Raw genomic sequence first — 13,818 nt, 5'->3', positions numbered from 1 at the left:
AATGTTAGAATAGTTCATGAATTTTCCTCTCATTTATTTCTTAAAAAGTTTGGGATTTTCCTTAATAATTTTTTGGGGACCAATACCAGTACTTTTTACAAGCATATAATATTTTCTGCTTTATATTAGAGCTGTGGTAATTCTAAAAGATTAATATGATCATAGCATCAAGTATGATCCTAGATGATTCTAATTAATTAGGTGATGAATTATCTAACTGTATCAAATCAATAAAAACATACCTTCTAATTTATATTATATGTATATAGATCATGATATTAACTTCGAATCAATATAGTTGACTTGCAGATTCTATTTTATTTTGATTAATTATGGCAACTTGGGCATGGCTAGTCCAACAATTTCATTTCGTCTGAAGCAAATACCTCCAATCTTCAACTTCATGAAAAATTTACAATCAGCAAGACAATTAATTTTCCCTCTTAATTAGCAAGTCAAAGAACCAAAATGTAGTAATGTCTCCAGTCATTTAATGGAAGAAAGCAATTTACATATTATCCCCAGAATGTAGTTCTAATGCATGGACCTTTCACAACAATTTGCAAAATGTCTGGACTCATGAATCATAAAATTTTTGACAATATAAGGACTAAAGTACAAACTTATTTTCTATAATTTCAAAATTATTATACAACAAATAATACATCTCGTACTTACATTTTCAAGTATAATATAATCTAGCATTCAATAATTTAAATACATAGAATATTACAATTTATAATAAAACATATATGAATAGTAAAAGTGTTAATAAGTTGTGACAAAAATAAGTTTCAATCAATTAGTAGTATTAATAAAAAAGTACAAAGTAAACAATTTTTTTAGCTAATCTATTTAAATGTATAATTTATTATCTAAAATTCACAATACAAGCAATATAAAATATTATTCTATTTATGATGTGTTTCCAAGGAACTTAAAAAGTGAGTGTGTGTGAAAATACAATTATGTATGTGAAAATGTGTGAAAAAAATCTTTTTGTGTGTTAAAATGTATGTGAAAAAGTTTATGTATTAAAAATGTATTAATTAATTTGTTGGATCATATTTGGGTCATGGGTTTGAGGTAACCCAATATGACCCAACCCAAAATCAACCTAATTTTGAGTTGGGCAGGTTGGGTATAACCCATTTAAATAAAAACCCAATATTAATCCGCCCAAAACCCGCCCAACCCGCCCAATTGCCAAGTATAGTCACAAGCAAATGTGCGTTTTGTTGTCATTTTTTGTTATATTTTTATTTCCTTTTTATATTAGATGTTTTAGGAGTTTCTTATTAGTTAATTAGTTTCCTAAACTAATTATTTCCTATTCCTTATGTATTCATAGTAGTGCTTGTAGAATATAAATAGGCATGTATAGGATCTTTTGTATTAACTCTCTTTTATCAAATAATATTCAAATTATGATTGAAAATTCTAATTGTGTGAGTTTTTTCATGTTTCTAGATTCTTATTGAATATTGATATTTTAGGGTTTGATCATGTATCGATCCTTATTTCTTTTTTTATAGAGGGTGTTCGTAAAACCCGTCTAATTTATCATGCTTCTGTACCACATCACGTAAAGACATCTACTATTCATTTACTACCCAACAATCATAGCGTAAACAATGTGTAAATAGTATTGCACTTATTTTTAATTTGATTGTTATAGTTCAACTTTCAAACTTTAAGAAATTTGTTTGGCTAATTGTACAAAAGGTTCAATTGTCGATAATTTTTAACACAAAATAGTTATTGATTTCTTGGTTAAAAGTGCAAACATCATATTTCTTTCCTAGTGCAAAGTGCTTTGTTTACAATCAAAGAGGGGAAGTGCAATGACATCCATACTAAGAAAAAGGTGGAATTGAAAGGTAAAACAAGAATAATGGTTCAAAATCAGACATTAATTATCATTCAATCATCTTAAATTCTTGGAATTGAAAGGAAAAACAACTTATGATGGCTAAAACTTAGACATTAACTATCATTCAATGATCTTAAGCTCTGAGCAAAATGGTAGGTGCAAACTTCGATATGACAAAAGAGTCTTATGATACATTTCTTTTTTAGCCAAAAGGATCACTTAGATTCACCATAAATTTATAAGTTGAACTCAGAAATTAATGACAAATTATGAGGCCATATATAGTACACTGGTGATAAGTCATATCTATGTTATCATATCTATGGCCATAGTGTAGTCAGAAATAGCCAAAAAACAACGTTAACTAAACTAATAAAATGTAGATTGAGTTGTGCTTAATAACACTGTCTTAAAAAACTATTTCATGAGGTTGAAATATTTCCCCAAATTTAAACAAGCCTTCTTCTTGTTTATAACAGAAGGATCAGAACTTTAGCAAGCGTTGGTTAAATCCAGCAGAGAGGGAAAGAAGGAGAAGAAGAGAAGTAAAACAAAAAACCTGGCAGAAAGGTCTCTACTGTCAGCTGTTGGAGTATCTCTAAAGTGGGAGTACAGCTGCTATTTATAGTCAGCAGAAAGTGTACCAAACCTTCGTAATCGATGCAGTAAAACTCACTTGGGCCGCGTAGCCCATGCACAGGGGGGGAAATCCGTCAGTTTGTACTGAAATGACCTAACTCAACTTCTCTCTCATGCACGTGAGCCCACACTAAATATCAACTTAACACAAGCCCAATAACAGACTACGCATTATAAATGATGAGAAATCCCTTTAGTTTTTCGATGTGGGACAAGATCTTTTGAAATATCCCTTTTATTTACAACAATCTCTTTCCTATTTCAAAAGATTTTGGTCAAAACAAAAGAAATAGTCTGCTGGGTTTATTTGGGTGAAATGTAATCAGTTTGGTATCTTTTGGACTATGAACCAAACTTAGATTGACAAAACATGACCTACAGAATTATTGGTGAAATATGAATTTCTATGAACCAATAACTCTGTCATGCCCCATTTTTTTGAAAAACAAAATTACGAGTTATAAAAAATGAATTTTGATCAATTTTGAGTGAAAATGAGTTTTTGATTTTAGAAAATAAATAAAGAAAATGGGCCTAAATGAGACATAAAAAGTGCGACGATTTTGACCCAAAATAGAAGTCTAAAAATGAGTTTTAGAAAAAATAGGAGTCACCACTTGGTATCGAGTTTAGGTGTAGCAAGTCATCTAAAATGAATTTTTAAATGAAAAATAGAGAAAACTCTTTTTAGATGACTCTAAATCTTCGAAAAACAAGAGAAAAGGGCTTGGGAGTCACGGTTGAAGAAAGGGAAGGTAAAGATAAAATCCAAAGTACCCTTTCAACCTAACCAAGGTTAATTGCGTGATTTAGTCGAATTTTTTTTAAATTTTAACCTATAAAACTTATCACATTTAGATGTTACTATATGGATACAAATCTAGATCTAATGGATATTAGAAGGGTCGAAATATCTCTTCAAAGTTTAATTGGTGCAAATTATATTAATTGTGATGTCCAAGAAATGATTCTTAGAAGAGATTACGAATATGTAAAAATGAAACTCAAAGAAAAGAAAAATTATAATATATAAATGTACGTGACCTAAAGGATAGGAATGCAACATAACGGGTACGGAAAACTAAATTCGTGACTCAATTTTCCTTTTTATAGAGGAGATACGAGCGTGCTAAGGCTAAGAAGCCATACTCATCCATTTCTCATATTTGAAGGGTGATCCCTAAACTAATCAAGCAAATGCACTACCTTATTTCTAATTTTTCTTAGAATGGAATACAAGTCTAAATGCCATGTTTCGCACATAGGGATAAGGGATATACATATAGAGGAAGTATCATGCAAAAATGGTAAAGATCCTAAAAAGAGTAGAAAATATGCATGAAATGTAGTGATTGTCACACAAACATGATCTAGCGCATGAGCGGTCCCTAAGGGTCTAGCATTGGACTAGCCCGTGTCTATAAGTTCTCGCTAGCGCTGGACTAGCGAGAAATCGAGAAGATTGACCACAACTAGCGTTGAACTAGTGTGGTGACATGATACATTTATTATAACTAAATAAATCATATAAAACATAATTTAAAACAAATAAACACATAAAGCACATAACACATAAGCATAATATCTAGATGCAAAACCCTAATGAAAGCAAGTAAATATATAAGCACACAAGCATGCAAGCACACAAGCAAATAAAAACAAATAGAGACCTAACTATTACATTCGGGGTCCTAATTACAATCTAAGGGGGGAAAGAATGAAATAATAACCTAACTATTACATTTATCTAACTAAATACATTTTTAGCAAAAATTAAAACCTATCTATTACATAGGCTAGCTAAACACATGTCTTGAACCCCTATCTATTACAATTTGGCATTTGAATACCTCTCAAATAATCATAAAAAATTAAATTAAATATATGAAACTTAGAACAAATAAAATGAATAACTAAAAGAAAAATCACTCAAAAACATGCAATTACATACATAAAAAGCACATAAGGGCACATAATAGGATTTAAAATAACACAAGAAAATACCTCCCTTTGAAGTAGTAGCTAATTGGGTTTAGATTTACCCTATATATGCTCCAAAAATCAACAAAATAGTCAATGTACCAATTTAATTAACAAATAAAAGCAATAACATGTAAAAAATGGAAATAATCATGAAATTGATCAATTAAAGCATTTAAATGAAAGTAAACAACCTATATTCAAGAATTTAAAACAATTAGGGACCTAATTGAAAAAATTATAAAAGTTTTAGGGCCATAGTCAATTTATTTAAAAATATAGTGGGCAAAGTGAAATTTGTTTTGAAATCTCCATGCAAAGCTTCGAAGAAACTTTCTTATTCTACAACATTTTTTTTACCAAACCCAACATCAAAATCATCATTTGACCTTGCATTAAAGGGAGAAATGAAACCTTTTTCATGTAATGCAAACGTTAGGCCAATATCATAGCGAAATAACACAAGATTCAAAGCCCATCGCAAGATTATGCAACTCGGGTTTCATCCTAGAACAACGGCAAGATGACAAGGAAGAAAAGTGAAGAACTTGATTCATAGTTGTAAGATTATCATCATGATTCTTATTTCGAACACATCAAAGGACTATCAAGGCTGCATTAAACAACCAAAACCCAAAATCAACGCAACAAAGAAAAAACAAACATGGTCACCAAGCGTCGACAAAAGCAACAGGATTCAAAAAAAAAACTCTCGTCTAGCAAGCTTAAATCCTCATCAGAGTTGTGTAAAACTAACAAAAGGAGAGGTTAGAGTTACCTGCCAACGTTGGTGAAATAAAGCAGACGTGAAACACCTCAAGAAACCGCGCTGGTTCTGGAAAATGAAGCCCAAGAAGCTCTTGTTGCAGAAATTTCAACAGTGACGATCTAGCTACTTTGGGCTACGATTTAACTAGCCTGGAGCTGTTTTCTCCCAAAAATTTCGTTCAGAAATTTCTTCTATTATCCCCCAAGAGAATGCAAAAGCCAAAATATCCCTCAGAGGATTGAAATCTAAGCAGAAATTTGACCCCGAAACAGGCTGGTTCGTCAGCCTGGTGATGAAAAACTTTTGCTGCAACTTTCTTATTTTCCTTTTACTCGATCTTCCCTCTCTTTTCTTTCTTTTTCTTGTCCCAAGCTCTTTGTTCTCCCCCAGATTCTTCCCCAAATTTCCCCCTTCCTTTCTTTCTCTTCTTTTTTCCTTTTTCCTCTCCTCTCTTGCTTGTTCCGGAAACCCCCTTCCTCTCTTTTTCTTTTTTTTTTTTTCTCTTTCCCCCAGTTTCTCTCTCGTTTCTCTCTATCTCTCCGCAGTCTCTCTCCCCCTTTCTTGCTCTCCCAGATTCTCTTTTTCTCCTCCTCTCTTGTTTGTTCTCCCTTTCTTTCTTTTTTTCTGCCTGAAGCTCCCCCTTTTTTTATTCTTTTCGTTCTTCCTTTTTTTCTCTTTTTTCTACCCCAAAGCTCTCCTCCCTATTTTTCCTCTTTGTTCCAGATTTTTCCAAACTCTACACCTGTCCTTGCCACCTAATCTTTGGCATGTGTTGTGCAAAAAGACAAAAACATATGGCTAATGCCCACTTAATCTACTTAGTTATCTTGCATGCATTCCACCTATTTTTATTTTTTTTATTTTTTTATTTTTCAAGGCAAAAATTTAGAGTAAACAAAAAATGTTATATTCCTTTTTGAGATTTACCTTGCAAATTTTCATTTTATTTTCAAGAAATTGAGTTTGAAAAGATTAAAAATAAATTTTTGTGAGAATTTTCTTTTTTCAAAAATTATTTTTAAAAGAAGATGAACCTAATTCAATAAAAATAGCTAACTATCATTTTGCGAACTTAAAATAAAATTAAATTAAAAATTAAATTAAATTAAATTAAAATTTTGGTGTTTATAAACTCTTGATGTATGACAGAGATTTTATCAATCACACTACAATCCATAACTTGCTATTATCACAATTTTGCGCTTTTAGGCTGTGCGCCTACCTGGTTATTCATGAGAGTTCTAAAGATTCAGCTAATAAATCTTATAGGAGTGGCCTCACTCTACTCTCATATAGGTGAATTCATCAAGTGTATATTGTTTTAAATGCACCTCCCTAAAGGGATATGAATTCGTACGAGTTCTAAACTCACCCTCACAATTATTAGCAATCAAAGCACTTATCTCTGGAGGGACTTAAATTCAAAGTACTTTATGGTCAATTTTGACTTGTTATTATTCATATGAACCTACTTCATGCATGGGATCACCAATCACATAGGTTGAGTTATTGTCTCTATTGACAACTTGTTGGCCTTAGTCCCATTTTTCTTGTAATTTGAAGAATTAATTTTCTTTCTACAGGTTTAATTAGAGGATCGGCCAAATTCAATTCTGATTTCACAAAATCAATAGACATAATTTCATCTTTAAGCAGCTGCTTTACGACATCATGTCATAGTTTCATTTGTCGATTTTTACAATTATATGATTTATTTTTAGCAATAGCAATTGCTGCTTGACAGTCACAGTGTATGGACATAGGAGACAACAGATCCTTAGTCGTAGGAATACTGATTCAGAAGTTTCTTAACCAATCAACCTCAGAACCAGTCAACTCCAGAGTTATAAACTCTGATTCCATAGTTGATCTAGCAATGATTGTCTGTCTAGTTGACTTCAATACTACTGCACCATGTGACGCCCGAAAGAAGAAGAAAAGGAAAAATTTCTAGTTAGCTTTGTTTTTGGAGAATCCGGCCGAAAATCCGGCCAGTTCTTGGCTGGATACCTGGCCGGATTGGCTTGGGGTTTTGAAAAATTTTGATTTCGCCGCTGCCACGAATCCGGCCAAATCTTGGCCAGATTGTGACGTAGCACCTCAGCAGCCAGGTTTGACCGGCTGTTTTTCCTTCATTCTTATCTTGTTTCTTAACTGATATTTTCCTCATTTCTTCACCTTCTTGGCCGGCACTTTGAGGAGCAAATAAGAGAGAAAGTTCTTCAATTCCATACAAGTGCTTACTAAGGAGGTTTAAAACTATTGGTGGAGTTGTTTTGGAAGAGGAAGCACTAAGCTACCAATTTTCTTGAGGTTTGAAGGTATCTTGCTAAGAACTTCTTATCTACTTCCATTGATTGTTAATTGGTGGATTAGAGATGTTATATATGCTAGTTTGTGGATGATTTCATGAATTTAAGTAGAGTTTGACAAATTTCTGATTTATTAGTGAATTTTTTGATTTTATATGATAATTATTGGTTGGCCATGAAATGATAACTTGATATGGTGTGAAATGGAACCTTTGTGTGTTAGTTGTGGTTATTGGTGAAAAATTTCAGAATTTGTGCTGAAATTTCAGTTTTAGGGTTTCGAATTGGGGCTTAATTGTGATTGGTTTTGGAATTATCAATTGGCTCATATTGAAGGGGCATTGTGGCCTAATTAGATATGAGGTATATCTTATGATTCGTATTTGTACTTGTGGTTATATACAAAGGTTAGTTTAAAAGTGTAATTTCAGTTTTTCCTTGTTTCTGGACTCAACTGGGACTGCAAATTTCTCCATGTTTTAGACCGAACCAGCTTGTGGACAAAACATGAAAATTGTAGATATATGAGTTAGCTAGCTACCTGCAAAATTTCAGATCGATTAGAGTTCTGTAACTTGTGAAATGATCGAAATACCCTTGACTGCCCTTAATCCCTGTTTCACGGACAGTTTCCATTTTTCTCTAAGATTTCGATTTTTGACCATGAAATGTATAAGTTGGCTTTGGAGATCTTCATAAGAAATGTTGGTATATGTCTTAGCTTCGTAATGCCATAAGATTCGTTTCAATCCGATAAGTGTAGTTTCAATTGTGATTAAAATGTCAAAAGGTGATAGGAACTTGATGCTTTTAGAATTCCTTTTGTTTGACATGATATTTGTGATCTAGGGTTTGAACTTGAGTAAGGCAATGAGTTATGATGGATGAGATTCATGAGCTATGGTTGGTGAGTGATTTCACAACTATTTGCAAAGTTACTTTTCGAACTAATTCTTGCATTGGTTACTCGATTGCATACCATTTGTGTTTGTGTGTGTGCCATGACATGATTTGGCTCCATTGAGTTCTTGAAAAATCTTGTGCTCAGAACCAACGTCTCTCCACTGTTTATTTGGAGCACCGATGGCTCCCTTGTACTGTTTGACTTACTGGATCTGTTTGAGCGTTGGAGTTCTAAGTACGGTGATTTCACTGGCTCACAAGAGCAATAAACGTATATTTTGATTCATGATATCATTTAAATGCATTATTGTGAAACTGGTTGATTACTGATTTTACTGGTCACTCGCTGAGTTTCTAACTCACCCCAAAATATATTTTTCGCTCCACAGGGCTTGAGGCAAAGGAAGCGCGTGTATTGAGTTATTAGTGTCTGAAGGGATATCTCATGTATAATTTGAATTCGATTCACTTGATGAGTATTTGATTTAATATTTGGGACTGATATTGTAATTGTAATTTATTTGAGAACTGAGAACTTTTGGTTTTATTCGGGGAAATTGTACCACTATTTGAGATTGGAATGTATGTAAGTATACGTGCTAAGCTTGGGAATTGTTATTTCGTTTCTTATTGAGGTTGTACCCTATGTTATTGGATGTGAGTGATGTAATTTATTCGAGAACTGTAGTGAGTGAGTGAGTCCCAGCGCGAGTTGGGCAGGTGGTCCGCCGAACCCTTTGGTTCGTTTTAGGCGGAGGTGGGGCTGTCACACACGACCACCAAGAGTGAATACAGAACCACTAGCGAATTTTGTCTCATTTGAATTCGAAATCTAATTAGTATCATTGTGCCCCTCTAATACAATGGGAAATCCACAATATAAAATACCAGAATTCAATGTACCTCTTAAATATTTCATTAGTCTAACTAATGCAAACCAATGCTTACTATTAGGACTGTGAGTATACCTGCTCAGTCGACACACAACATAAGCTATGTTAGGTCTTGTAAAATTCATGAAATGCATCAGACTCCCAATAATCTAAACATATTTAAATTGAGTAACTGGATCACCATTATTTTTCTTTAATTAAGTGTTAGCATCGTAAGGAGTACTTACAAGTGTCACATCATAATTTTCAAACTTCCGAAGAAGTCTTTCTGTATAATGTTCTTGCGACAACATTATACCATCATCTCTCCTTATGATTTTAACACCCAATATCACTTTAATTTCACCCAAATCTTTCATATCAAACTTAGAGGATAAGAAATATTTAGTACTATTGACAATATCTATACTTGTACCAAATATAAACATGTCATCACATATTGATTATTTACAACTTTAGTATATACACATTTATCCACTTCTAGACGAAAAACCATCTTTCATCAACACTTGATCAAATTTCTCATACCACTGTTTAGGAGATTGTTTTACACTATAAAGAGATTTAATTAATTTACACACTTTATTTTCTTATCCAGATTCAACACATCTTTCAGGTTGAAACATATAAATTTTTTCTTTTAAATCACCATTTAAAAAAGCTATTTTGACATCCATTTGATGAACAACAAGTTTGTAGATAGAAGTTAAGGCAAATAAAATACGAATAGAAGAAATTCTTGTTACTGGTGCAAATGTGTCAAAATGGTCAATGTTTTGTTTATGAAAAATTCTTTTGCTACTAAACGAGCTTTATATTTTTCTACAAAATCATCAGAATTATATTTTCTTTTAAAAATTCTTTTGCAACTAATAGGTTTTGCACTAGGAGGCAAATCTACCAAAATTCATGTTTTATTTTTTCAATTGAATCAATTTCAGATTTAATTGCTTCTTTCCAAAACTTGCAGTCAGAAGAAGAAATCGCATCAGAATAAGTTAAAGGATCATTGTCAACAAGAAAGGTTTGAAAATTATTCCCATAAGAAAATTCTTTTCTCGGCCTTTTACTCCTTCTCAATTCCTCATTAGAGGTTATCTCTTTATTTCTTTCAACAGGTGCACGAGAAATTTTATTGGATAATGGAAAAATATGTTAAAAAAAAACTTAGCATTTTTTGTCTCAATAATTATATTATAATCAAGTACATCACTTCTTAAAATAAGAAATCTATATACAACACTATGTTCAGCATATTCAATAAACATACAATCAAAAGTTTTAAAACCTAATTTTCTTTTCTTAGATTTAGGTAATAATACTTTAGCAAGACACCTCCATAATTTAAATTTGGTTTATAATTTTTTCATAATTCATAAGGTGTTTTGCCAGTGTTTTTATGTAGAATTCTATTTTGTAAATGACATGCAAATAATATAGCTTCTCCCTATAAATTATCTGGAGCATGAGAACTAACTAACATAGAGTTCATCATTTCTTTTAGTGTCCCATTTTTTCTTTCACCTACTCCATTAGATTCTAGTGAGTAAGGAGGTGTTGTTTCATGTATTATGCCTTTATGTTCACAAAACTTATCTAAAGCTAAGTATTCACCTCCTTTATCCGATCTAATTCTTTTTATCTTTTTATTAAGTTGATTTTCTACCTCAGACTTATAAGATAAAAAGGCATTACGAGTATCATTTTTATTTCTAAGTAAATAAAGTTTAGTATATCTAGAATAATCATCTATAAAAGTAACATAATATCTTTTTCCACCTCTAGTCATAGTTTGTTTTAAATCACCTAAATCTGTGTGAATTAGATTTAATAATTCAGTTTCTCTTTGAACAATTGTACAACTTTTTTTGGTTATTTTAGTTTCTGCACATATTTTACATTTTTATATCATTATTATTAACACTAGAAAGTAATCCAAGTGATTGTATTTTCTTTATGTAGCTAAATTTAACATGTCCTAATCTAGCATGCTATAAAGAAATTGAATCAATAATATAAGTAGAAGAAGATGCATTTTCATTAATCACGTTTGAAACCTTGAGTACAAAGAATCCCTGATTACAGTAGTCCTTACCCACAAATACATTATTTTTGGTCATTATAATTTTGTCAGATTCAAATGACACTTTCACCATAACTTTTCCTAACAATGTTACAGAAACTAGATTTGTCGGAATATTTGGCACATGCAGCACATCATTGAGGGCCAAAGTTTTTCCTAAAATGAGTTTCAAGAGAACTTTACCCTTACCCACAACTTTAGCAGTTCGTGAGTCTCCAAGGTAGATCACCTCTTTATCATCCCCTATTGGAGTATAGGATGAAAATGCTTCTCGATTTGCACATATGTGCCGAGTAGCTTCAGAGTCTACTGCCCACTCTTTCACATTGGCTGCAATGTTGACTTGAGAGATGACTGCAGCAATTATATCATCTCCTTCAGTTAAAGTAACCTTAGGAAGATTGCCATTTACTTTGTCACCATAAACAATGTTAACTAAACTAATAAAATGTAGTTTTAGTTGTACTTAATAAGACTGTTCTAAGAAACTATTTCATGAGGTTGAAATATTTTCTCAGAATTAAACAAGCTTTCTTCTTGTTTATAACAAGAAGGATCAAAACTTAGCAAGCATCGATTAAATCTAGCAGAGAGGGAAAGAAGGAGAAGAAGAGAAATAGAGCAAGAAAGCTGGCGGTAAGGTCTCTACTGTCAGCTGTTGGTGTACCTTTAAAGTGGGAGCACAACTGCTATTTATAGGTAGCAGAAAGTGTACGTTGGTGAAAACTAATATCTGATAACATAAAAAAAACGTGGCTAATGTTCTATGTAACCGAAAGTAACATTTATTTATTCCGTGTAACCGAAAGTAATGTCAAATTTATGTTAATAGATAGTAATGTTAAAGGAGAACGTTAAGAAACGTACCAGACCTTCGTAACCAATGAAATAAAAGTTTATCTTCTCAACAAAGAGTCAAATTTTGATTTGTAAAATATAAAGTAAAATTTATTCTTGGTCGCAGTAAAACTCACTTGGGCCGCGTTTAACCCATGTGCAAGAGGGTGGAAATCCGTTAGTTTGTACTGAAACGGCCCAACTCAACTTCCTTCTCATGCGCGCGAACCCACACTAGTTACCAACTTAACACAAGTCCAATAACAGACTACGCATTATAAATGATGAGAAATCCCTTTAGTTTTTCGATGTGGGACAAGATCTTTTGAAATATCTCTTTTATTTACAACACATAGTACACTAGTGATAGGTCATATCTATGTCCTCTCACTAGAGAATTGTTAAGGATGCCTTTGGGAAAAAAAATGAATAGTCTCATTCTCTTGGAAATTGCGATATTGATTAATTTACACTTAGCCTTCCTAAGGATTTATTTATTTATTTTGTTACATTCCTTCTCCTCCCTACATGCTTCTTAACCTTGATTGCCTTTTTTTTTTTTTTTGAAATATTAGCTTTTGTATTTATGATATCAAAATTGTAGAGTAATTGGACAAATGTCCAAATTTACAAAAGGCGCATCTTAGAACAAAAGATGATAAAATCATCCTTAAATACAAAGGTCCTGCAAAAGAATTTGTCAAAGAGAGTGAATTCATTCTACTCTTCATCTACTAGTATCCATAAGTTCATTTCTTGTACAAAAAAGAGCACTTTGACAACACAGAGCTAAGGGACTGGATATCATCTATTAATGTTGCACATCTAGCTTCAGGGTAGATTCTTTGTTGGAGGCCTTTGACCAACATTTTGTTGCTTATCCTTACCTATACCCTCCTCCAGTTTTTGTCTATTGCTTTCATCAGGACCAATCTTATTGCTTCTGCATCTTCTTGTATCAGGCTCATGGTTGTTCTTTCTAATAAAGCCCATGTAGCTCGGATTCGTTGGTCACTGTCAATTGCCGTGATCCCAATGCCAACTCTGTTTGATCCTTATAGCCTATGCACTGCCACTCTGATTTGTAGTTCATCCCTTTCTACTTGGTTGGCACCATTTTTAGTAGTTAGATCATCCATTCTATTAGTGTTCTGTCTCTCTTCTATATTTGCTATCTCTTCAAACTCTCTCTAGTCTTGCTGAGCTTTTTGCATAATATGAAGTGGTTCCTACCTCTTGTCTTCGAATTCCCTCCCATTTCTTGCTTTTTAGATTTGCCAGGGAATGTTCATTATTAGAGGAACATGATCATTTGTTCCTCTGCTCTGTTGAGCTTCAGTTATTTCAGACCACTAATTCCTCAAATAGCCTGTTAGGTGCTAAATTCCATCCCATTGTATCGGTGATATCCTTCATGCTTCCCTTGCTCTTTCACATTGCAATAGCAGATGCTCTATGGTTTCAATTTGTTCACCACACCCTTTGCATATTGGGTTCTCTTGTTTGGTCCTGGAGTGTATTCGTTCTCT

Source organism: Coffea arabica, chromosome 7e (genome assembly GCF_036785885.1).
Source record: "Coffea arabica cultivar ET-39 chromosome 7e, Coffea Arabica ET-39 HiFi, whole genome shotgun sequence".
In the NCBI taxonomy this organism is placed as follows: Eukaryota; Viridiplantae; Streptophyta; class Magnoliopsida; order Gentianales; family Rubiaceae; genus Coffea; species Coffea arabica.
This window is presented reverse-complemented; position numbering follows the sequence as displayed.